Raw genomic sequence first — 24,148 nt, 5'->3', positions numbered from 1 at the left:
GTGGCGAGGTTCATAAGGAATTCTGTGTCATTTTATACGAGGGTCATCCGGAAAGTAGTACCCGTTCGTGAAATAAAGACACAAAAGTAAATATTAACAAACATAAAAAATTTTATTTGAAAGAGGATACTTTAAACTACTTCTCAACATAATCTCCAAGCAAATTAAGGCATTTGTCATAACGTGTGACAAGTTTCTGTATTCCTGCTGCATAGTCCTTCGCCGCCAGCTCATTGAGATACGCGAGGGACCCATCTTGCACAAATTTTTGCATAATGCAGATGGTGTTTAACAATTTCATGAACAATTGTTCGAGAAACATTGGGAAAATGCTCACAGATGTCATCAATTGTGACGCGCCGATCGTTCCTCACGAATTCGTCAACTGAGCTCACCAGTTGGTCTGTAATGACAGACGGTCTCCCCGAACGCTCATCGTCGTGTGTGTTCCCCCTCCCCATGTTGAAGTTGCGACACCACCGCCGAACAGACGACTCGTCCATTACATTGTCTCCATACACCTCCTTTAATTGGCGATGAATATCACATGGGCGAACGTTTCTTGCATTGAGGAATTTAATCACTGCCCTCACTTCACAACTGGCGGCGTTCTCAATTTTTTTAAACATTGTAAACAATCACAGAAACAACACAGGCAATGCTAGCGTCACGCAACTTGGCTCAGAGAAGGCAGACAAGCCACTGAAGCTATCTGACCTCGTCCAGCGGCTACTCGCGTCGTCAGCACTTCATGCGGCACGAACGGGTACTACTTTCCGGATGACCCTCGTACTTTGCTATAATTTTTGCATCATGTGCTCTATTTATTGATTGGATATCTCTGATCTGAGAATTATGACAAACTTTATGATATTCTTTAATTTCTAATCAACTGTTTCTCGAAGATTTTGCCATCGAAAATAGAGTATTATCCATTCGAATTAAATCCTTAAAATTATGCACTTTTGTTTACGCTTTGATTATTGTGCTGCACATCATACAATTTTATACGAGTATAATAACCATCTTCTTTGGATAATCATTTTTTTTTTATTTCACGAGTGCAAAATGTATTTCAAATAGGAGAGAATATTCATTACTGTTTGTTGCTTGTTGTCATTATTGTTGTTTCTGATCTGATCCGAATAGACTGAATTTTTCATTTTCAATTAATTCATACTTCTCGTAAATTTAAGTAAAAGGTCTTTATTTTTTTTATTCTCACACGCAAACTTAGCAGCATAGTCTCACATAAAAGAGCGTTTACTGTTTATATATCTTTTTGGGACGGCATCAGTCCTGAAAGACTGAAGAACTGCATAATCTTTCAGCGGTTAGTCATACTTGCGTAAATCTCATGAAAATCCCTATGGACAATATTTATTACTTCCAATTCTAGCAAAATTAAAAACAAAATGGAGTAAAATGTCATTTTGTCGTCATTCCATTGTTCTCGACGTCCTTGACAAGAACAAGTAGGGGAATTAAACAGATCAACCTACCGTTGAAGATTTGAATGTTACTAGAGGAGACTTTTGTGACCTGTAGCAAGGGCACCATTCAGCTCTACGATTTTTACGACTTCTCCGTGTTCCACAAAACATCTAATATTGACTAATGCGTGTAGATGAAGTATCTAATCATTATTCTAAAGAGTTTACGAAAGCTATGTTACTCCCAACAATGGAATGGATGTAATTCAGCGAGTGGTGTTCGGATAATGAAATCGACTTAGAAGTGAAGAAACATTCAATCTGAGGCAGATCTGCCGTTGGAGTACACGTTTATTTGTTCGTAATACTGTCAGAAATAACACCACTTTTCCATCAGAGAGGTATTAATTTCGGTTTATGTAGGTTTCCAATTAACCACTTCATCATCAGGCGAAGATTATTCCCACTCAGTGCCCTTAGATCTTCGCCATTACCTGCGTTTTTATGTTGACCATGCTTGCTTCACGTAGTTTTTCAGTTCGATACATGCACTCCTCCGAGTTATCGGTATTTTACCAGGTCCTTAAAATGTTCATAGGGTGGTAAGGGAAATACGTTAAGGGGGGGCTGTAGGTCACGGGGTGTTACGCCGGAAGATAACCTACTCTTGTTCCCGGGATGATTCAGAAAAGAAAGAAACATCCTGGCATCCTCACCTGCCTGCAAGTTGCGCTCGGATGCGCGCCTCGCCCCCCTCACTCCGCCGGGGAGCCCGGTCACGCATGCCTTCCCTCTCGACATACTCCCAAGACCAAGGGCACGCTTACGCACTCCGGCGGGGACAGGCGTGGCTCCCGCTCCCCGGCGGACCCTTTTACTCCCACGTCCCTGTTATCTCCCTCTCCTCCTCTCTCTTCCCCTCTCGGAGGAAAGATGGGAAAAAGAGGAGGGAAAAATGCAGGCTAAGAAAACGTTCCCCATCTCTTCCCTCTCGGCTGCTCCCGAAAACCGCCCTTTCCCATACTTCCTTCCTCCCTTTGGGCAAATCCTCGGCGAAATTCTCCCTCCCTCGCTCCCCCTCTCTCCTCTCCACCCCCACCCTCCTCGCTCTCCTCCCTCTAACCCTCCTCCCGCCACGCAACTACAAAGCGGAAACGTCTTGCAATAGCTGCAAAAGCCTACGATCTAAGGACTGAATTTTCCTATTACTTAAACTTGAAGGCACTTCATGCCTGTGGAAAAATCTTAGGTATTTCTTGAAAGTAGTGATGTAACGAAATCGGTTATTATTGTTTTAGTGTATACCTTTGGGTCATGAACGCGAGGGATAAGCGATTCCTATAATGTATGCTTCTGCCAGTATTTCACTATAATTTTATCACCTGTGTGAGCTGGCATTTAGTTGATTTTCCGGTTTTCATAAGCAAAGTCGTGCACACGGTAACTTATTGTAAGTTCATTAAAAATTAAGCATAATTTAAAAAAATTGATATTAATTTCTCGTTGATTTTTCGAGTCCTAAAGGACTCCCCGGAGTATGTGGCAATGGAGCAACGCCTTATGTTCTCTTATCTGTCAACAGGTTAAATATTATTCCTATAGATTTTTATTTCATATTAATGACAAATTGTTACTAAGAATTAAAAATGGAATGTTAAATGCTAATATAGGAGCTAATCTATTCACTGGCATTTTATTGATTCGCCTCACCAAATTGCCTTACAGAAGCGTCCATTATTATTTTATTATTGCATCGTGATATCAATATTCTAAGGAGGGTCTATATGCTATTGCAGGTTCCTAATGGTTTATTAGCCAGCATCTTTTTCTGAATAATATTTAGCGCAGTAAACTACTTTTACAAAATAATCATCGTAGATAATGCAGAGGGAAGTTAATGAAGTGGAATCCGAGTGCAATAGCTTTTTCTAATTCAGATTATAATTGAAACGAGTTTAGACGGAGAAAAGTCTCACTGATATAATTTGTACGGTATGGCTATCTGCGATGATTCCGAGCAATAAATACGAGGTCGATGAACTCAGCCAAACTGAATCTGTTGCCAATATTACAATACTGTTCGTCCGGAAAATAAGTGTACTGACTCCTGGGCTGGGCGCGCCGCTCCAGGCGCGCCCAGCACCGCTCTGACGGGCTGCGATTGGAGGGGGGTATGTTGGCAAGCGACGCTGAAAAAGGCAGTCGGCTCTGAGCTGTGGTGTAGTGAGGAGCTCTGTTAACGCGAACCTCCACGCTCGACCCACGTCACGGAACGCGATGCCGAAGTTTTTGGAGCAGCGTTATTCCATCAAATTTGCGGTAAAGCTTGGGAAATCGTCTACCGAAACTGTCGGTATGATTAACCAGGCTTACGGGGAGTCAGCCATGTCCAGAAACATGATCTTTCGGTGGCACAAGATGTTCGTGGAGGGCAGAGAAGAGGTCGACGACGAGTCTTCGAGAGGTTCCCGATGATGCCTTCGCGGGAGCGTTCCAGGTATGGGAACGCCGCTGGAACAAGTGTATCGACTCACAAGGGTCCTATTTTGAGGAATATTAGCTTAAAATATGTAAAATTGTAATAAATTTTTTTTCCTGAGCTCAGTACACTTATTTTCCGGACGAACCCTGTATGTCACTCGAAGCCATTGTGTTTCAAGGCTCTTGTGTGTGACAATAAAGGAAAAATTGCTTCAAAAACATGGCAAATATGTTCATCCTGCTTTCAAAAAATCGAATTCAATATCCAACATGAGCTGCGGTAGCCGTACACGTGGGACGTTTGAGTACAATAAAGTGGAGAAAAAATATTTTCAAAGAATCGGTCTTAAAAGACCAACACTTTATCAAAGCCAACATCAAACATGGTTCTAAGTCATGTTTATTCTCTTGTCTTGACAGAAATAAACACTCATTACGTGACGAAAAATTTCAAAGTGTGTATTGAAAAGTATGGTGAAATCTTGGGATCATTGCAAACAAAATCTCTCGCTTTATGGTATCCACATAAATAGGCAAAGCATTTATATTCTACTGTTTCAGGCTTCACTTCGTGGAAATATTTATTATCCATACTAAAAAGACTTTGTACTTTTCCACGGATTTATATGGGGAAATCTGTGGAAAAGTACAGTCTTTTTAGTATGGATAGGCAAAGCATTCATTTTTCTGTTCATACAGCATCTCGTCTCTCTGATGACATCTACTTTCCACATGGAGAAGGCGAAAACCAATAGTAATATATTTCGCAGAGTGGGCGTGGCAACAGCTCTGAACCTAATTCAAATGTTCATATCTAAGTCAAAAATATAAATTAAATTCTCTAACTTCCGCAGAAGCTGTTCTCTCACATTTGTCACGCTAGTAGAGAGATAATATTTGACTTAAATATATTATAACAATCCTTACTATTTAGTTCATCATTGTGGTCTCCCCTATCAAGGTAATTTGGGACTGAACTAATTCGCTCCACGTTGGGTGTAAACTCATACGATTTTTTTTAAATTTAGTAAGCTAATATGTAACCTTAGTGTTTCCAATAGCTCCTAACTGACCACTTTCAATAATAATATGACGCTGTTGTTCGTTCCCAAAGATTTTTTTCACGCAGAGAACAGATTTCAATTGTAGGTATCATATTCAATTCAGAATTAGGTCTTCCTGCATAGTGTATTCAACGTGAAAAAACAACTCGCCTCGGCTCCTGTTGCTTTCCCGTTTCTCATCTCTTTTATAGATCCTTCTCCTTCACTTTTAAATGAGTCATACCCTTTCCCATCATCGACCACCTTATTTTCTTCTTTTATTTCCAATTTCTTTTCCGTGGGTCTCTTCTCCCGTTCAAATAACTTTTCTATGTACTCCTTAACCTGTTCATTACCTTCTCTGGGTCGCTAATAGTTTTCCAATTTTTTCTACTATCTCAAAGCTACTTCTTATTTTCCCATTAAATTTAAGGCCTCTTAATTCTCCTTTATATTTCACGTCATATCTTCCTTCCCCACCTAATTGTACTATCGCACTTTACCTGTAGCTCGTCTATTTTTCTTATGCCTCATTTGTTTACCCTCTGACATCATTATTAAGTCTCCTGAATTCCCGTAGTAGTATTATTTAGGGGAGGCGACCGACAGCTAAGGTCATTTGCGCCCCTAAATTCTCTTTTACCTTCTTCTGTATAAAAATTTTTCTAACTCTTCTTTCCTCCATTTTGTCCAACATCTCGCACGTGTTCCATTTTTTTCTTATTTTTTTGCTGTTTTTTTACACCTATTGTCTCTTTTGCTGCTTCTTTCATGTTGTTTTTAATGATCTCACACATCTCATTTACGAGTACACTTCTCAAACCCATCGGTTTTCAGGATTTTCATTGATAGCTTTTCTATTTCCTTAGCTTTTCCTGATTGCAGTGTTTAATTTCTCTTGTTTGCTTCCTTTCCCTTTTATGCAAGCATCGACATTTTCATAAACGTAAATATTGGATATTCCTACGTACTAAATAACGGGAAAAATAAACGATTCGAGCATTTTTGTCTCACTCGCAGAATTTTCTATAGTGACATTTTGAGGAAGTAAAGACTTCGGTGTTCTCCTACTCGCTGCATAAACTACGGCGTTGTAACCGGGGAGCGGAGAATTTGGAAAGTGATGCCCCTTCAAATATGCGTAAGGACTTAAAATGATAAGTCCCACTCCAGGAATCTCGGTCAAGACGAATTTTTTTTACGCTGCGAAATTTCTGCATTTCGCCATGCTCTCCAGTAAAACTGACTCCTTTAAAATAACTGTCTTGGTATCTCCGGCATTTCTTTAAATTTTAATAATTGTAGAGTAGTAAATAAAGCGCTGGTGAGCGCGACTTTGTTTCAAATTGCACGACAAGCGCAATGGATCACGGGATCGAAAGTGGCATCATTTATGTTCCACCTGCTCCGCCGAAGTGAAATGTGGCTAAATAATTCAGCAAATATCTCAGTAACGCGCAGGGTTGGGTGTGCTGGCTTGCGCCTAATCGTCGTCTTCGTCGCCGAAGCCTCTTTCGCTCGGCTCCCCGCGCGGAAGAGCGACCTGCTGCAGGAGATGTTGGACGTGCTCCTTCGCCGGCTTGACAGCTGCAAGAACGGGGACGTCACGCCCACCGTCCAAATGGAAATGTATGGAAGGCCGGGAAGGATTGAATTTACGTTGCGCAAGTCCCTTTTGTATGCACTGAAAATCAGAAATCGCACCACGAAGCTAGTTTAGGATTGCTAAATTCCTGGGGCGTTAAATGGCCGTCAGAGCCATGTGCAATTGTGTGTTCTGAAGCACTTATCTTCCCTCGCACTGGACTAACGAGTACCTGTTGACTAGACCCGCACATTGGTTCTTGAGTCTGCAAGGTCAATAAAGCTCAGCGTTTTAAGCTTTGTACTTCCTTTAGTAGCCGCTCTCAATCCCCCCAATCCAAAAGCTCTTTTAATCTTTTTTTTAATTTGTTTAAATAAAATGAAACTCTGTAAAAGTTTCCATTTGCGGTCGTGGGGAAATTTCGAAGGATTTAGTCCAAGGATACGGCGATCCCCGATGAGACGTTTGCCAAGTGGAAAATAGGGATCTTTAATATGCCTACTCGCTGGAAATACGGAATAAATTACATTTTAGACCGGAAAACTCATTTTTCTGACCAGCGAACCTGAAAACATCCGAGTTCGGAACAGCAGCAGTGAAGAATTCAATAAGATTGATATGTATTCATCTATTTGATTGGTGTATCCATATGAAGAGTGGGGAGAAGAGTGAACATTTTATGGAAATTAAGCGATATCCACTCTGTTTGAAACTTGAACTTGGATGAAAAGTGAATCCAATTTCAACCAAAATTTCGAATATCTCTACGGAGAAAAGGCTACTACGAGATCTTCATGATGTTATGAAACTATGGATTCTGTGACACATTGAACGAAAGAAAAAGATAAGAACAGGTTATCCGGGATCATCAATGTCAAAGACAATCAATATCTCTGCTCAGCAGCAGGTATTTTACCTCCGAGTACAATGGCTTACTTTAATTCAACTTATTTTTAAAAATACTCGTGTTAGCTGTGCACCATGCATCAAAATTGCAATGAAAGAATATAGCTTTATACATCATGAAATATTAATCGTCCTATTTTTTATACATTTTAATATCCATTTGGCACAAAACCTCGTATATCTTAGTAGCGGCCGTTTAGACGTCGACTTTTCCCCTTTATAAGTAATGTCCGACAGACTTTTAAAGTTAAAAGGCTGATTTTAACCGTGGTAGGTTTTACATGTCATCATAATATCTACGAGTAACATAAATTATGGAACATTTTAAAATAAATTAAACTATTTATGGTCTATTTTTAAAGCCTTGTGCTTTTAAATTTCAACCTGCAAATACAACAGCATTTTTAAATACCAGTGCAGAAAGAACTCAAATACCGTCATACCCAAGGTTGACCTTTTCTACGGATTTCAACAATGGAGTTTTAATTTTGTTAAATCTCCAGCTCTTAATTTTCAACGGAGCACATTGATACACAAAATAGATATTTGTTTCCTTGCTTGTTTAAAAAGAGCTTTTTCAAAGTGAAATAAGGATAAATAATTTTCACTAAAAAATTCAACAATCACGTTACTGTAGTTTACTAGTCTACCAATGTGATGAATTAGGGTCAGTTAAATAAGCAAGGAAACTTCACGCGTAGGGAAGAAGCCTAGGGGTAATTTTTAGGATTCAAGTTACCCAAAATGAATGTATTTTATCGATTGTGAAACAAAAAAAATCATTCATATTTCATAGTCTTCTTCATTAATATATGCAAAGAGAAACTTCCAATAATTTCTGTTCAGGAAATCATATAACAGTATTGTTACCAATGAAAATTTCTTACCGATTACTTTCATCAAGAATTTTCTCCTTCCTAAGTCATACAAATATCCTGAATACAGCCAAAAAAAAGACATCCATGTACTCTCAAACTAATTATCCAAGCTAAAAAATTACTTCGCTCTGGGACGCATGATCCTGATGACCATACTATATTTATACTTCGAGGCTGCAGTGATGCTGAAAGCCCAGAAAAATATTACGGTGAATAGCTAACTTTCCAATTAGATTAAAATAAATCGTAATATTACATTCTATAATTTGTGAGCTTATTATGTATCTTGTGAAACTGATTTATATCAGCTGTCAACTCTTGTGGCTTTACAATTCTGTCGCCGGATGTGCCCTTCCTGCTCGAGATTCCCGACTGATCGTCGCCCATGTCCTAACTAGGGGTCAAATCATTTCTCCAAAGGATGCCCCATTGGCCCCTTGGCTCCCATCCAAACACCCGTCAACGATAGCACCCTTCTCTCTTGATCCCTTTCAATCCCCTCCCTGTCACCTCAGCAATCCTTGCGCGTCATATTCCGCATCCAATGACTATACACCTAGATAATCGAGTCACTCGCGTCGTCCTTTTTCTCCACGTCTTCCAGAAGTTACATTAACACAGATCCACGTTTCAGGGGTACTGTTTAACGTCCCACCCGAGGGTGGCGTACTTCACTTGAACTGCCCTCCACAGGTCACCCAAGTAGGGATCAGATTATTCCTGAAAAATTCTGCCACCGCTGGAATTCGAAACCTGATCCTCGGGGAGGGAAGCCCCTGGGTAGGCTTGCTATCAAACCAATCCGATCTGGCAAGGGTAAATAGGATAATATTACCAAGCGCAGTACTTCTCCAGAGTCTCTCAACATTTTGACGGAAACGAATGCAACCCGCCATATTTATCACGGCTCGAGAGTTAAATTCCCAAAGGTGTAGGAAATAGTGATATGAAAATATATTCCTCCTTTGATTATTTAACTTACACCTCACCGGACCACCATTTCCTCCGACCGTGAGCCTAAAAAGGTATACTTTTATTTCGAAATCTCTATGACCCGGGTTCACTATCAACAAATACTTGATTAAAGACCAGTGTCGCCATCTCTTGTTGATCCTCGATCACATGTTTAACTACCATAGACTTTCATTTATTAATTAAAGTGTACCATCATTTACTCTAGCAACATTTATCATTTTTGGCTTGACGGATATTTTAATAATCATTAACTTATCAGATTCATTACTGTTTATTTTAATTAGTAATACAATGATTAAATCAGGATATGTTAAAATGAACATAAATTTTGGCCAGATTAAATTCTTAAAAGCATTTTCAATGCCCAAATACAGTGTTACTATGCGACTATCATTGGCCATTGAAAATCCTTCCAAGAAATGAAAGCAGGAAATGAACAGAGATCGAGCACTTTTTGTTTTTGATGAAACTGAAATAGTGACATATTTCACGACCGAGATTCTTCAGCGTGATCATGACGATAAGTTTAAATCCAGATCATGGTTAACGCAACTTTTGTGGAAAAGCAAAGGGCTTTATTTTCAATGCAGTAGACATTTTTCGAATTTCGGAATGAAAACTGTTTTCACCGCTTGCCAGAAACGCAGAATGAATCCCGAAGATAATTAGGAGATAACGAACGCAAAGCTGCAATCGAGATATGAAGCAGCGTACTGTGCACTTCATCAGATCCTGATGGAGAAGGCATTTGCCGGTTTTGTGCCCGCGCTAACCCTTCCCACCGAACATACTCCGCTGGCTCCCCAAAATACCTACCCGCCCGTCACTTATAGTAGTCTATCTACCGTTACATTGTTATACTACGAGGACGAGGGGGAATAGGGAAAATGTCGAAGCCAGAAAACGCACAAGTTTCGAAATAAAAACTTGTATCGTTAGGGGCGACAACGAACGCGACACGGTAAAAACGTAGCCTGGAAACGAGCTCCAAGCTCCAATCGAATAGTAGCGTGCCTGTGCATTTCAGCGGTTCCGTTCGGAGGGGGGACGGTGTCGAGACCCCGTCGATCCCTCCCACCGAATCCCGGCCACGCACAGACCTCCTTCCCCCGCCCCCCTAAGTTTCCCGCACGTTGTCCTGCAGAAGGGGGGGCGGAGCGGAGAAAGGAAGGGGAGCAGGAGCGGGGGTTTGCGTCCCGCGTGGTAGGTGGTGGGGGGAAAGACGATCGTGACCTGGGAGGCCTCCGTGATCTCTCCCCCGCCCCTCCCCAGCTCCGGCCGGGACCGAGAGAAGCGAGAGCAGCGATCCACAATCTGTACACGACGCACAATGGACCCGCTTTAACCCCTTCGGAGAGAGAGAGAGAGACAGAAAACATATCCGTATTAAAAAAAAAATAGGAAAGCCGCACAAACCTGTCCGTCAAAACGTCGAATCGGCTCATTGTTTAGCCATCCGTCCGTCGGTCGTGCAAAGTGAAGGTGATTTGTTCATTAAGACAGCGGGGGGTGAGGGGTGGAGGTGGTGGGACCGGATGGAGCAAAGGTGAAGGCAAAGGGAGGCCATAATCCGAGGTGAGGGACGGCCCGGAGGATCGGTTTAACTCAGACTTGCCGGCTTTGTTCGCTCGGGAACAGTGGAGATCTCTTGTGGTCGAGCCTAGTATCCCGGGATATCTAATACTGTGGGCGGATAGATAGGAGCAGGGAGGGGCTGAGAATAATAGATGTGGCAAGGTTTTTACCTCCGGGCCAGATTGGCATAATGTTTCCACTGGAGATACTATCGCGACACCTGTCTGTTCCAGTTTTCAGAAAAATTCACTCCATAACATTATGTGCGCTCATGAGGACATGGAAGATACCATGACTTCGGAGAAAATAATGTTAAAATTCAATACTATAAATTTTATTGCACTCCCTTGAAGCAATAATTATGCAAAATCTGAATGACATAGCTCTATATAAGGCAGCCACCCCTCATCATAATGGATAATTTCTGATCATTGACAAGATTGAAGTGAATATTGAATATATAAAATATACATGCTCATGGAAATCAAAAATTTAAAAGAGACATATGCTAAAATATTAGGTTTTCTCATTTCTATGCATGGCTTTCGCCACTAATGTCACCTAAACACGTAAATATTGCCGCAACCTCGAAAAAAATATGTAATATTTAGACTTGGAAACGTAAAGTGACTACTTTACGAGCATAGCAAACACATACATTTGGCGGAATGAGGTGAACACCGGTGATTTTCCGTCTCGTATATCGTACCCCATGAATATATATATATATGGGTGTATAGTTTGGCCGCTGGCACATATTCATTTAATTATGTAATTTTAGGTGCTTGTGAATTTAGTTATAGATAGTCCCGTGAAAGAAATGGCAAATCATGGCAAAATATTTCTTTAAAATGTCGAGGTTTCTGGCCTTGGTTTTTTTCACCTTTATATTGTGGCTTCGTGCACAATCTAACTCCTGAGGAGAAAAGACTATTGGATTAACAGGATAACCTCTTGTCAACCATATTATAACCGCCAGTCAAACGTAAAGGATCAATTGCTTGTTTTTTCCAGGTGTTTGCCAAAAGATAGCAAACGAACCTTTGAAAATGGGAGATGACTGAAACTCATGGTTACAGTTATCACAGTTGCAGTATTGCATTGAAGAACAGGGAATAAAATCTAATGTGCCTATTAGCCTTCTATTAACGACTGTCGTTAGAAAAACTTTGATTTTCCGACAATTTCAGGGAAAGGAAGAAGTTGGGAAGGGAAAAGAGGACCTGTGAGTTTTCATTTTTTGCCACGCCATGAACGTATGCCTTTTTATATTTATTTTTATTTTGGATTTTATATTGATGGTGAGTATAAGAGTGGTCAAATTAATTAACGTCAATTGGCACATATAATGTTCTGAACGATCATTGTGTATGATTCCCCGATAATAATAATATTTAACAGTTATTTTAACATTCAATAACTTTGCATTTAATTTATCTCAAATAGAGCAGAAAACAGCTATGGAGGGATAGAAATAATTTACTGTTTCTCGATGTATATACGCGAAATAACTAAAAGACAGTTGGAAAGGTAAATGGCAGTCTCCAACCCTAGGCATTAGAATCAGTGATTATTTTAGTGGATAATTACTATCACTACTGATTGTAAGATATCAGTAGAGCGACTCGAACTTATTATTCCAAAAACGTTTTCCCATTTTTTTATCTGATTATGCTCAATGAGATACAGAGAACTGCCTCCTTGTTCAGCACCGAGTGACATTCCTTGTGTGGAGTGAATTCTATGTAACGTAAGGAATTGAAATCGGCGCTGGTCATCATGATACAAATGACGTGAATTTCATGCCCATTGGGTAAAAAGATTTCCTCAAATATATTCAACGAGTTTAATTATGCCTAACTTTTCACTCACATCGACGGAAAATTTTCTCCTCAAAACCGTGAGGTTGAAAAGAAAATCCTTTCTGTTGATCGTGGCTACGGGAGAGATATTTTTAATTTTATATCCGTCAGCAAGAGATGTACGCGGGAAGGGTCAAAGATTTGGGGCGGGGAGAAAAAATCGCCTGTCTCACAAGAGCTAATGCAGCCCTCACGAAGGAAATCTGTGGCTCAGCATCTTGACCAAGAAGTAGCAAAGGGCAAAAGTAGGCAAAAAGAAAAAGGGCACGTGCCGTCTATACGAGTAAGTAAATAAGCATATCCTGGGTAACATGAATTCACACAATTCCTACCTTTCACTTGAATTATATATTTGAATCACGTTTCTCGTATTTCAATACACATTCCGTTAATCATCTAAAGGAGTTATCTTTGAACTATCTTGATTCTTATCCTTCGATATTCCGAACGGTGCCACAAGCAATAATAACTTGCTTAATGACTTCAGGGAAATGGCAAAGGGCATTACGAAGATACGCCCATAGTTGTAAAACATTATATTAACGTGTTTTGTATGAGTGTAAGGCCAATAATCCAGTTATAACTCTAAGCATGACTGGAGATTGGAAGATTTGAGACCTGATAATCTGATAAAGTCAGTTGTGATGGAGATTTTCCATGCGTTAGTTCAATAGTGTACGTGTACTGTGCTTATGTATATCCTCAAGACTGGTCCATCTAAAGGAAAGTTAATTTTACTAATTTGGCTTTCTAGGATTCAAGTACTTGTTCTCCCCTCAAACGATTAGCAGTCATTTCAGCATAGAACCAAAGCAATCGGGTATTTTACTCAAAGACCAGCATTTAAAAGAAGTCGAACCCTAATTGTGATATAGGCATGCATGTGTGTACTCACATGAGTGTGTAAATGAGCAAATTAATGTAACAGTATGCATGCATGAACTCATAATTGCCCATTTATGACTGATTACCTAATGCCCCCTACCACGCACGATTTGAGCGGCTTGCATAAATAATGTATCCTGTAGAATTGCAGGAAATGTGACAACAAAAATTTGAATTCAAAATCCAGGGTTTTCACGTGTCTGCAGAACCGCATGCAAATAGGAACTAATGCAAATTTTAGTTACTACGGAAAACATTTCTAAATGCTTAAACACCTTTGGTTTGGTTTAAGTCAACGATCTTGGATAGTTACGATCTTCCTTTTGGATTATGTATTCTTATTTTTCTTGTGAATGAGCATTAATTATTTCATTTTTTTCTGAGATTTTTCAAACTTGTCAGAGCTTTAATGAGATCCTCAGGATTTCCCTAGTTTCTCAAGTTCTATCGCCAACCTGTTATGATTTCAAAGCCTATGCTTAGTATTATAAAGTTGTACGTAGACAAAAAATGCATTAATTCATTTATTACTAGAGTAATAATGTTAGGAGGAAATTCGTTGAAACTGAAATGTAGCGTATTTTTTAAGGCGCTGAAGCAGGTTCGCCGAAACAAGATTAATGACGTAGATTGGAGGGCTTTTAGAAAAAAGTGTGGAGAAGGATGGAATAGGTAAATTGGATGGAAAGGGAAAACAAAGAAAGAAGTATTGTTATAATTGGGCGGAGAAAGGATTGCTGGAAGAAATCCAGAGGACTCACGAAAGTTAGGCTCAGAGCATTTTAAATAGGAGTGAAACGTTGAAGAACATGATTGAGGGAAGGAAGTTAGAAAAGCGAGCCAATGAGAGGAATAGGATTGCCAAGTTAGATAAAAAATTATGCGGAACTGGAGAAGGGTTCATTATATCGTAAGGTGTCAGGTTATGCCTAATTAGACGAGGCTGAGAAATGTTGCAGTATTCAGTTTGCGTCCATCCAAAAACCTGTTTATAAATGGTAAACTACCTAATAGTAGTAAAAATAATCTTATTCTCCATCATTCAAAACATAGCATAATCTATTCCTATGATAAATCATATAACCTGATAAAATAATTTCCTAGAGTGTTTCCTCTGCATTTTGAATTTTCTTGGGTTAATCTTCAATAAATTATATAAAAAATACTGTTTTTTACCCTTCAATTAGAATTTGCTGCAGGGTAAGACGGTAGTGACCCTCTGGGACATATGCGTGGTTTTATGCCTAGAAAAATGCTGGACAATCAGTAGCGTTCAGGCAATTATATGGCATTTAAAAATATTATTTTTCAAATCGTAATAATCTACTCCGAACCCATTTTTCCACCATGGATAAAGAATAGCTTCATATGAAATTTCTTCCAGTGTTGTTGAAAACGGCGTAACTTGATCGCACTAGGTATCAATCTCTTTTCAGTAAATACTGGGCTGAATCCAGAAAATCAAAAACTGCAAATCTTTCTTCCATCTATCACATTTGATGTATCGTACTTGTGCTGATTATGTTATAAGACCTCGTATATAATCATCATCATTCTTCATTTTAATCTGATGATTTGTTAGGGACAGTTATACGTTACCTACTATTACCCATTATCATTTTATTCTGGTATATTTCCTTGAGCTGTCTACTAACATTTGTTTCTCTACATTTTATCACGTAATTTTTTCTAAGGATTTTGTTTTTTTCAGGGTGAAAGTTAATGAATAAATTCTGTTGCAAAGATTTTGAAGTTTTTTATGAAGTAAATACGTAATATCCACGCCTCCGCGTATTCATGTACCCCTGCATGTACATATTAATCAGATTAATTAAGGGGGTTATTACTGCACCTGAAACAACACAAAACAATTTATTTTTTTAAATAAATAATCATCCATCACCGTAGATATTATCCTGTTTTTAATTCGTAAGATGCAATCGATGTAATCTAAAACCATAAAATGATGGCGAACTCTAGAGAGTTGGATTGCAAAAGCAAATATCGAAACAATGCATGTCACTTGATAAATGATTTTACTTGACAATAAATAATATCATGTGTTTATATACGCTAGTTGATGGATAGAATTAAAAATTATATCATGATAATGCCAGACCTTGATAACTCCTGGGAATTTTCTATTCGGTGCGTTCCGCAAAAACGAGCAAGTCGGAGAAGTCTTGGCTGTCTTAGACAGAGGAGGCATTCCAAGAATAGATATACTTGCAACCCCTTTTAAGGATCAGGATAATGGGTGGTGGTTTTTCAAGCTCTCAAAGAAGATTAGTCCTAAGATGCTGGGGCTCCTGAGGCAGAAATTTGTTGAAAGACTATGCGCAAGCGAAGTTCGATCTCTCATCAGCGCTATCCTAAATAAAAACTATATTAATTGGTGACAACAGAAAATAGTATAAGGAAATAGACATAAGAAAAAGGGATTGGAACACCCATGAAAGACGAGCACAGGAATGGTGGGGGGCGAAGATCCCGGATGTGTATTTTTTCCACGGCAATTGACCTCTCCTTTGTTTTCGTCCATTAATATTTCCTAACCTAATTCCCTTTACCCAGTACTCCTTGTGGGCGCGTATATAAATAGATATAAACATGAAAACGTGGCAAAGTCAAATTTCGCACACTCCGCCGATTTACCAACTACGACGCCCGGCGACAATGTTTCCGGCCCCTTCACGTCGTAGTTGTTTTAATCAGACAAGCAAAAAAGTTTCAGAGTCAGCTTACTCGTATTACTCGGCCGCCTCCACTCTAAAATAACTGCATCCACGCGGGAGGAAAGTTCTTGGCGTTTGAAAAAAAATCCAGACGCTCGAGGGGATTTGAAAATTTCTGCCCTATTAGCGTGAAGTGGAGCAATCTCCAACCTGCTAGGCTCTCGACTGATTGGCATATCTCCCCCAACCGCCCAAAAGCTTTTCATTGTTCGCCCAAGTGTGCCGCTTCCAATTTATGTTTCACCCACTCCGAAGCCGTGTTTTGGCGCCCCGGAGCGCTCATTTGAATAACAAACGTCGAGGGATCTACCGGGTTCAAACGCCTTCGACTCGGGCCTCCGAAACTCGGGTGGACGGAGAGGAAGTTGTTTTTGAAAGAGAAAGGGTTGGCAAGGTGAAGTGAGCATTCTAAGGGGCTCCATACTCATTGTTAACATACTATTCTCGTGCCTCGTGCCCATGAATCTCTTTGTAGGTCATCTAAATGGGAAGTCTTAAATGTCTTCCGGTTATCGCACGCCGAGTCTGGTCTCAAATCCCGCGGGTCTCTCCCCGAGGCCCCGGCCTCCTCGCTGACGCCGTGTCGTGACGTCGTGGGTGCTATAAGAGTCTCTTACCCGTGCCAGTGTAAAAGCTCACTTTCGATTTTGTGTTTAAATTAGCGTTCGGAATGGATTTCCTCCTCCGTCTCGGAATGGGGTAGTCGTTTAAGACTTCGGGCGTGGCGCGGAAGGTTCATATCTACGATCGTCGAAGCTGCGTGAATTATTGCCCTCTCGTTGGGCGCTATTGTCGTGGCTTTAAAAGTGTTTTCGAGTTGAATAGCGGTTTCAAATCTATTTTTTTATATATTTTTCCATGAATTACGTGTCATAATTATTGGAGAGAAAGGCAATTTTTATCGGCTGTTAGCAAAATTGGAATTATCTTTGCCTTTCTTTTATTATTTTATGGGATTTTCCCTTTCAAAATAATCACCAAAATACCCTTAATTCAACATTGGCTGGATCAATGTCTGATTTCTTAAATACCTGAGTTTTGATCTATACATATAACATGTATGTATATCATGACATATATGGTATATATACATGTATGTGCATATATATTTTTTCCCCACAAACTTATGAAAATAGTCCAGAGACGCACTATGCGGTTACAATCTCATTGCGTACAAGGTAAAGGAATGTAGGAATACAGGTAAGGAAACATATAATGAAAAACGCAAGGGATTAGTAAATTTCCCGGAAATAATATAATCCATTCCGATTCTGAACCCGAGCCTCTCACTAGCCAGGATGGTTTTCTTACCTATTTAACTAATGTACCTAGTGAAAGTTCCCGTAAAAATATTTCAAGTGAATTTGGCAGCGTCAATGTTGATGGCAGACTCGCGCCGACACTCTTTGTATCGTATTTTCTCCGGATAATATATCAATCCCTTGTGTAATCTCACATGTTTCCCTACTTATTTTTCATTTACCCCAAACCCAATGTATTTTTAACCATCTTGTGCATCTCTGAATTATTTGAATATTTGGCGCCGTCTACTTCCGTCTTCCCGCGTTGGGCACATGTGTGTCTAGGCTTGAGTGGGTTTCACAGTGAGAACGTGTTGCTTTCTCATACCTTTCTCTTTGACTTTCCTTCCATACCCTTTCGTAAAAGATTGCCTGAGTAACTTAGACGCGAGTCTGCCATTAACATCGGCACTGCTGAATACACTCGAAGTATTTCCACGGAAATACGCATTTGGTACTTCAGCTCAGTAGGTAAGAGCACTCGCCCGGAAAGTGAGAGCTCGGGTTAATATCATGGTTGTTCGATATGTTTCCGTGAAATTCACTTATTTCTGGTATACATGCATACATGATTCATTACCTGTTCATCGATAATGTTAAAAATGCATTATTACGCCGATAGTACTACGGTAGGATGTATCATGTCATGAAAATTAGATTGACCAACTGTAGAACTGTAAATATGGATATGATGTCTTTATTTTTCCTATGAATGATGATGGCTCAGTATTACTATACCCGCTCGCACAAAGGGGAAAATTATGTTTCTTTTTTAATATCAAGTATCCTAGTATGTTGTCATGTTATGTTATCTATACTTGATCATTGTCCTCCTTGTTACTAATAGCTAGACTCGTATGATTAGAGGATTAGAGAAGTATATCTCACTTAGATGTCGTAGTTTTTTGCCAGTAATTATCGTGATCAATATTATTTGAATTATGATTTTATACTAACATTATATATATATATATATATATATATATATATATATATATATATATATATATATATATATATATATATATAATGTTAGTATATATATACTAATATATATATAATGTATAGTAATATAAATATATATATATATATATGTATATGTCGATGTGTGTATATATATATATATATATGTATATGTCGATGTGTGTGTATATATATATATATATATATATATATATATATATATATATATATATATATATATACATACGAGAGTGGTCTGAATGGTTTCCGACCTAACGAAGATACAAGACATTTTTCTAATATTTTCTGCGCCGGAAACTTTTCAGACAACCCATGTATACATTTATATATATATATATATATATATATATATATATATATATATATTTATTTATTTATTTATTTATTTATATATTTATTTATTTATTTTTATATAATTATATATATATATATATACACAACGTAATAAAGATGCATGTATGTATTTACAAGCCAACAAGGATAAATTTGTGTCGCCGAGTAAAAACCACAAACAAACTTATCTTTCAATGAATAATGACATCAATATCATTAATAATTTGATACAAACCCGTTTCTCTGTTTCTGGGCGTTTTTAAATAATATTACTTTGTTTAAGAGGCAGTTTCTCGAAGCTGCAAATCAGTGAACAAGTTTTCTGAAAACAGCTCCAAACTCATCACAACTACCTTTCAGGGAATGTGTTTTACATTGTTCGATATAACGTATATTCACACGTGTTGCAAAATATTTATTTCCATCGGAAACACCTACGCAAGTAAACTGCGGGGACTTTTAAATTGTCTTGTAGATTTGAAAACCAACTCCTGATAATGTGACTCGCCTAGTACAAAATCCAAGGAGGGGGAAAAGTGTGCCATTTCCCCCCACCCCAACATGATTTGATATTTCTTTTATTTGGCCGCAATGAATTGTTTAAAAGTACGAGAATTCATTAAACGAATAAATTTGGTTTGAACGAAATATGTATTTGCAGTCTTACTGACTTCAGTCTTCCCTTCAGCCTCCACTCAGCACGGTAGACCGCCCCTTCTCCAAAGGTCGGTCCTGGATCGAGCTCTAGGTACACACTTAGGGGTAACCCAGTGTAACACAGGCAACGTGATTAACATAACTTTTGAGTTAAAACTCAAATTTCTAGTGGAACAGACAACTTCGGATCATATATCATGATGATGTGTTCGTCGTGGGCACTTTCGTTATTGTGGTTACCTCGATTCTTCTGCAAAACTGACTCTTACAAGGAAAAGTCTATTGCATGGTAACACGTTTCTCGAGCGGTTATTTCAAGCTGTCTAAAGTCCTTTACTGGATAAGTAGTACAGATAGTAGTAGATAATAGTTCAGTTACAAAAATGTCATCAAAGCTATTGCGGCCGATTGCCTTTATTTGATGCACTCTCCGCGGCGTTACTACTGTTGCATAAGAGAAGGAATTTTCTCGAGCATGATCTTTGTATTTCTTTTATTTTCCATATCATTGGGTGAAACGTACGTCATTTCTTTCGTAACAAAGGTCTCCAGTACTTCCGCCGATAAAGTACTGGATGTAATCTTAGCTTCTATCATTAACAGGAAAATAGCTTTTCCTCTTACCAATGTTTCACAATGGGCCAATTTTCCATGGGGTATTTTACCTAAAGAAAACGAATCCTCATCTAAATTTTCGTAATCCAGGAGTTAAAAATCTATGCCCCACGAGTGTATTTAGCTCTTCGATTGGAACCCACTTTCCCAAGAGTTGAGATGAATTACATACCAGCTCTTAACATTAGGCTAGAGATAGGGCTTCAGAAAAGTGGAAATTTTTTTACGCTACGGCTACCTAAAAAGACTTTTGAAAATATATAGAATGAGAAAAATACTTAAAATGATAAGGATCATTGAAGAGCGGGAATTGGATGTGCTTGTAAATTCGGAGAGAATGGAACGGGTGAATAGACAAAAGTCCGTAAGCAGGTCAAGAATTGGGAGAATGTAAAGACGATCGTTATGCTCGCATTTAATAGTTGACGGGCTATTGGTCTGCAATATTATTACTCCTACGCGCTAACCTGCAAGTCAATGCTAGGGTATGTGGCAGGGGGTGATTCGATACCAGTCATGTAACAAAAAAAAACTAAGAGTTCCTGATTTGTTTTATTCCCGATAAAATTTAAAAATAATTGTAACAATGGATGAGGGTGAAAAAGAAACTTTACACTTCCACAATGCAGATGTAATATTTCACGACCATGGTTTCGAAACCAGGGTCGCGAAATATTAAATCTTCATTGTGGAAGTGTAAAGTTTCTTTTTACCCTCATTACGAAGGAATTCCACGAATTTAAACCTGAAACTGTTAGGTTTAAAACAATGGAGGTGATGTTGACCGCAGGTGCATGAATTACGGGATCAAAGTGTGAAATATTTCCCTACAATTGCGAGACGAGCTGCTGGTAGCTAAGAATGCACACAAAAAGATGAGTAAAATTAATGGGTAGCGAGTTAGTGACAGATCTAACGAAAATAATTGCTCGGAAGAGGTTTTGACTTTGTGGACGTCGAGTATAACGCTGAAAATAAAATGGAAAGACAAGGAGAAGGACGAGGTTGCGTAATAGATAGTCAGAGGCGAGAGAACTATGTTATTAGCGATTATTAAAAGGCAAGGGAAAGGACAAATCATGTTCTGAGAAGGGATGATGTGATGAATGGTATAATGAAATAAGTGGTGGAGGGATCGTCGATAAGATGAAGGAGACGGGCAAAGATTTAGGAGCTACTCAAAAAAAAGGAGGCCGTGCCGGTATCAGGAGAAGGTGGGAGTACTTAACACTGGAGAAGAGACACACGTGGCTTGCGGGAACATAACTGTATTTTGTACGGAGCAGCATTATTGATCCAAGATTTTTGCAAATACTACAGTGGTAACGGCTTCCTACTTCATTAAAAAAAGAATTTCGTGTAATTTTATCTTTTCATTGAATCCTGGCGGGTTTATGTGGTATCTGGTGCCCGAAGAATGTTACCGAATTCCATCTCGTTAAATATTTTGCAGATATATATTCTGCGTGATCATGGCTTAATTTTGCTATGATTGCAAGGAAAATTGGCGTGCGGATAAATTATTTAAAAATATTGATAATTGAAAATGTTGAAAGATTTTGGAAGTGAAACCATTCACTCGTTGTTCCATAGGTAGGGTGAGTTAAAGGGTTATTGAAGGAATGAGGCGAGAAAATAGAAAATGAAGAAAAAGAGGAAATGGAAACTAGTGTGTTTATATTTAGGATGGGTTCTTGGTAATTTTCTTCCATGGACACCTTAAAATGCAAACTGGACAAAAAACGTTTTCTGGCCGGTTTTTATAAGACAATTTTATCGTGTAACTAGGGTGGGAAAGGTGATTTTTATCTCAAGTAGGTCCTTTAATTTTCCGTAAATGACTGAGCTCATCAAAATGAACCAAAACGCAAACCAAACTTACAGCTAAGTAAATGAAACCTACTCAATTAGCTCCAATCTAAATGTTACGGAAAAATTTCAGTTTGATTTTTTTTTAAACAACTTTATCTTTAAGCGGCGTTGGGATAAAGGTTCGTCGCTCAACTTCCCCGTGGGCAGACCGTAGCTCGTCAGCCAGAATATCACCTGTTATGTCTAACCACCCGTCGCTTTTTGAGAGGCCTGTCTGGTCCAAGGGCGTCGGTGAAACCTGGGTAATGCGAAAGAGGAAAACTGCACGAAAACAACACTTCCAATGCTATAATTCACGAACGTGTCATACAACCCGGGTCGAAAAAAATTCATCACTCCTTTCCTTAATCTGCCCAGTGCACGGCAACGAAACTGCTCCTTCATAGAATTCATCCTTACGGCAAAAAACGAGGGAAGACTACGGCTTACTCCAGCTTCCCTGTTCGTTGCAACCGATATTGTGTGCTCTAATTGAATTTATTGAAGTGACGGTTAGCAACGGATGGGAATGAAATATTTCCAGCGCTCGTCTTGGGTACACCTCAAAAATCATTAGTTTATGTCGGCCGGTCCTTCCCATTGAGTACTCACCACTGGGGCGGCCGTAAGCCACGCGGACTGCTCTCGGCGGTAGGCCAAGCTGAAGGGTGGATGCGGTAACCGGGTTTTTTTCCCTCCGCGTCGAACCGACCTCTCCCCGTTATCGCGTGAAGTAACCTTCCGGGAGATGTTGCGGAAGACTGTTGGCCGCAAACCGTCACCTGGACTGGCCGTGGAAGATCTTCCTCTCTTCCCCACCTCCTCTTCCTCCTCGAACCGCCTCTTCCCCTCTCGAAGTGACGACCCTATGGAACAGTTGTTTTGCGGTCGGATGAGGAGTGTTGGCGGGAGTCTTACGCGGGGAAGCGGGTGTGTCGTCGGCGCTCTGGCGGAAACGGCAGCAGATATGACGGCAGCGGCGGCGACTGCGCTGGCGGCGGCGGTTGGGGAGTTGGAATCGTCCGAGAGAGTGTTTGAGAGATGCGGCTACGATGGGGACGTACTCGCCACTGAGCGGGACGGGGCGGAGCGGACTTTTGAGATACGCACGGAAGAGAAAGAGGGTGAGAGGATGGCTTCGTTGGGCCCGCGGTAGAGGGGCGAGTGGCGGAGAGGGGGCGTGTTTGTGGTTGGGGGGATAGGGGGAGGGACCAGCAAGGGGGAGGCAGCGGGAGGGGTGTGGGAAAGTGAGATACGGGGTGTGCGCGGGAAATAAAAATAAGGGAGTAGGTGCAGGGGAGGTATCGGAGGAGATGAGGGGATGAGAAATTTAAAGTTGGCCAGGAAAGGAGAGGGGTATGATGGTGCGGCCTGTGGTTGAGACCGGCACGGGAGACTGCATTACTCGCTACAGGGTGGTTATTTAAAAACAAATGAATATAAGGACAAGCCCGCAATCCTCACGTTTCCCGTGCGCGAAGAAGAAGGGGGTGTCGAGACGGACGTGTGTTTGTGAAGAGTTGGTTGGCGGTGCTTTACTGGCGCGGGCGCCTCTCTCTGGGTGTGGGGCGGGGGAATAGAGTCCTTCCTCCGCCGCACCCCCTCCCGACCTGACGCCCTACTCCTCCTTTCTCTCTCCCAGAGCTCTCCTGCCCCATCTCTTCCGAACGCTCCCCCACCTCGGGGTCCTTCCCTACTCCACCTCCCCGCACTCCTCTCCCTGTGGGAATCGCGAAGGGGGTGGGGGGAGAGTTCGGAAATAGGGTAAGGGAGCGGTGTGGGGTGCCGAAGGATTTAGGGGCGAGGAGGAGGGGGGTGGAGGGAGGGGCGAGGAATCAAAAACGGGAGCGCGCGCAGGGCAGGCGCTCATCCCGCCTTCGAGTGGCACACGAGGTCTGGCTGGGGTGAAGTGGAGGAGAGGAGAAAGAAAGGCGGCCCGAGGGAGGGTGGGAAAAGGCCCGCGGAGGGGGACCGGGAGGGAGGAAGGGTCCCAGAAGGCCATGAGATGGGGAGTTGGCGGAGGAGATAAAAGGGTGTGTGAATCCCCCG

General features: G+C 40.4%; 1 protein-coding gene across 1 annotated transcript in view; it reads right to left on the bottom strand.

The window, feature by feature from the left end:
• Window positions 1-23,677, bottom strand: part of LOC139687569 (arylalkylamine N-acetyltransferase 1-like) — a 177,484-nt gene extending 153,807 nt beyond the window's left edge. Inside the window, exon 1 of the mRNA XM_071584781.1 lies at window positions 22,712-23,677. The gene's annotated coding sequence lies outside the window, so the exon portion shown is untranslated. The remainder of the gene's footprint in view (window positions 1-22,711) is intronic.
• Between the last annotated feature and the right edge of the window lie 471 nt (window positions 23,678-24,148).

This window comes from Hetaerina americana, unplaced genomic scaffold, assembly GCF_022747635.1.
Source record: "Hetaerina americana unplaced genomic scaffold, ioHetAmer1.1.p SCAF_2, whole genome shotgun sequence".
NCBI lineage: Eukaryota > Metazoa > Arthropoda > Insecta > Odonata > Calopterygidae > Hetaerina > Hetaerina americana.
The sequence above is the reverse complement of the archived record's forward strand: the minus strand, read 5'-3'. Positions and strand labels throughout refer to the sequence as shown.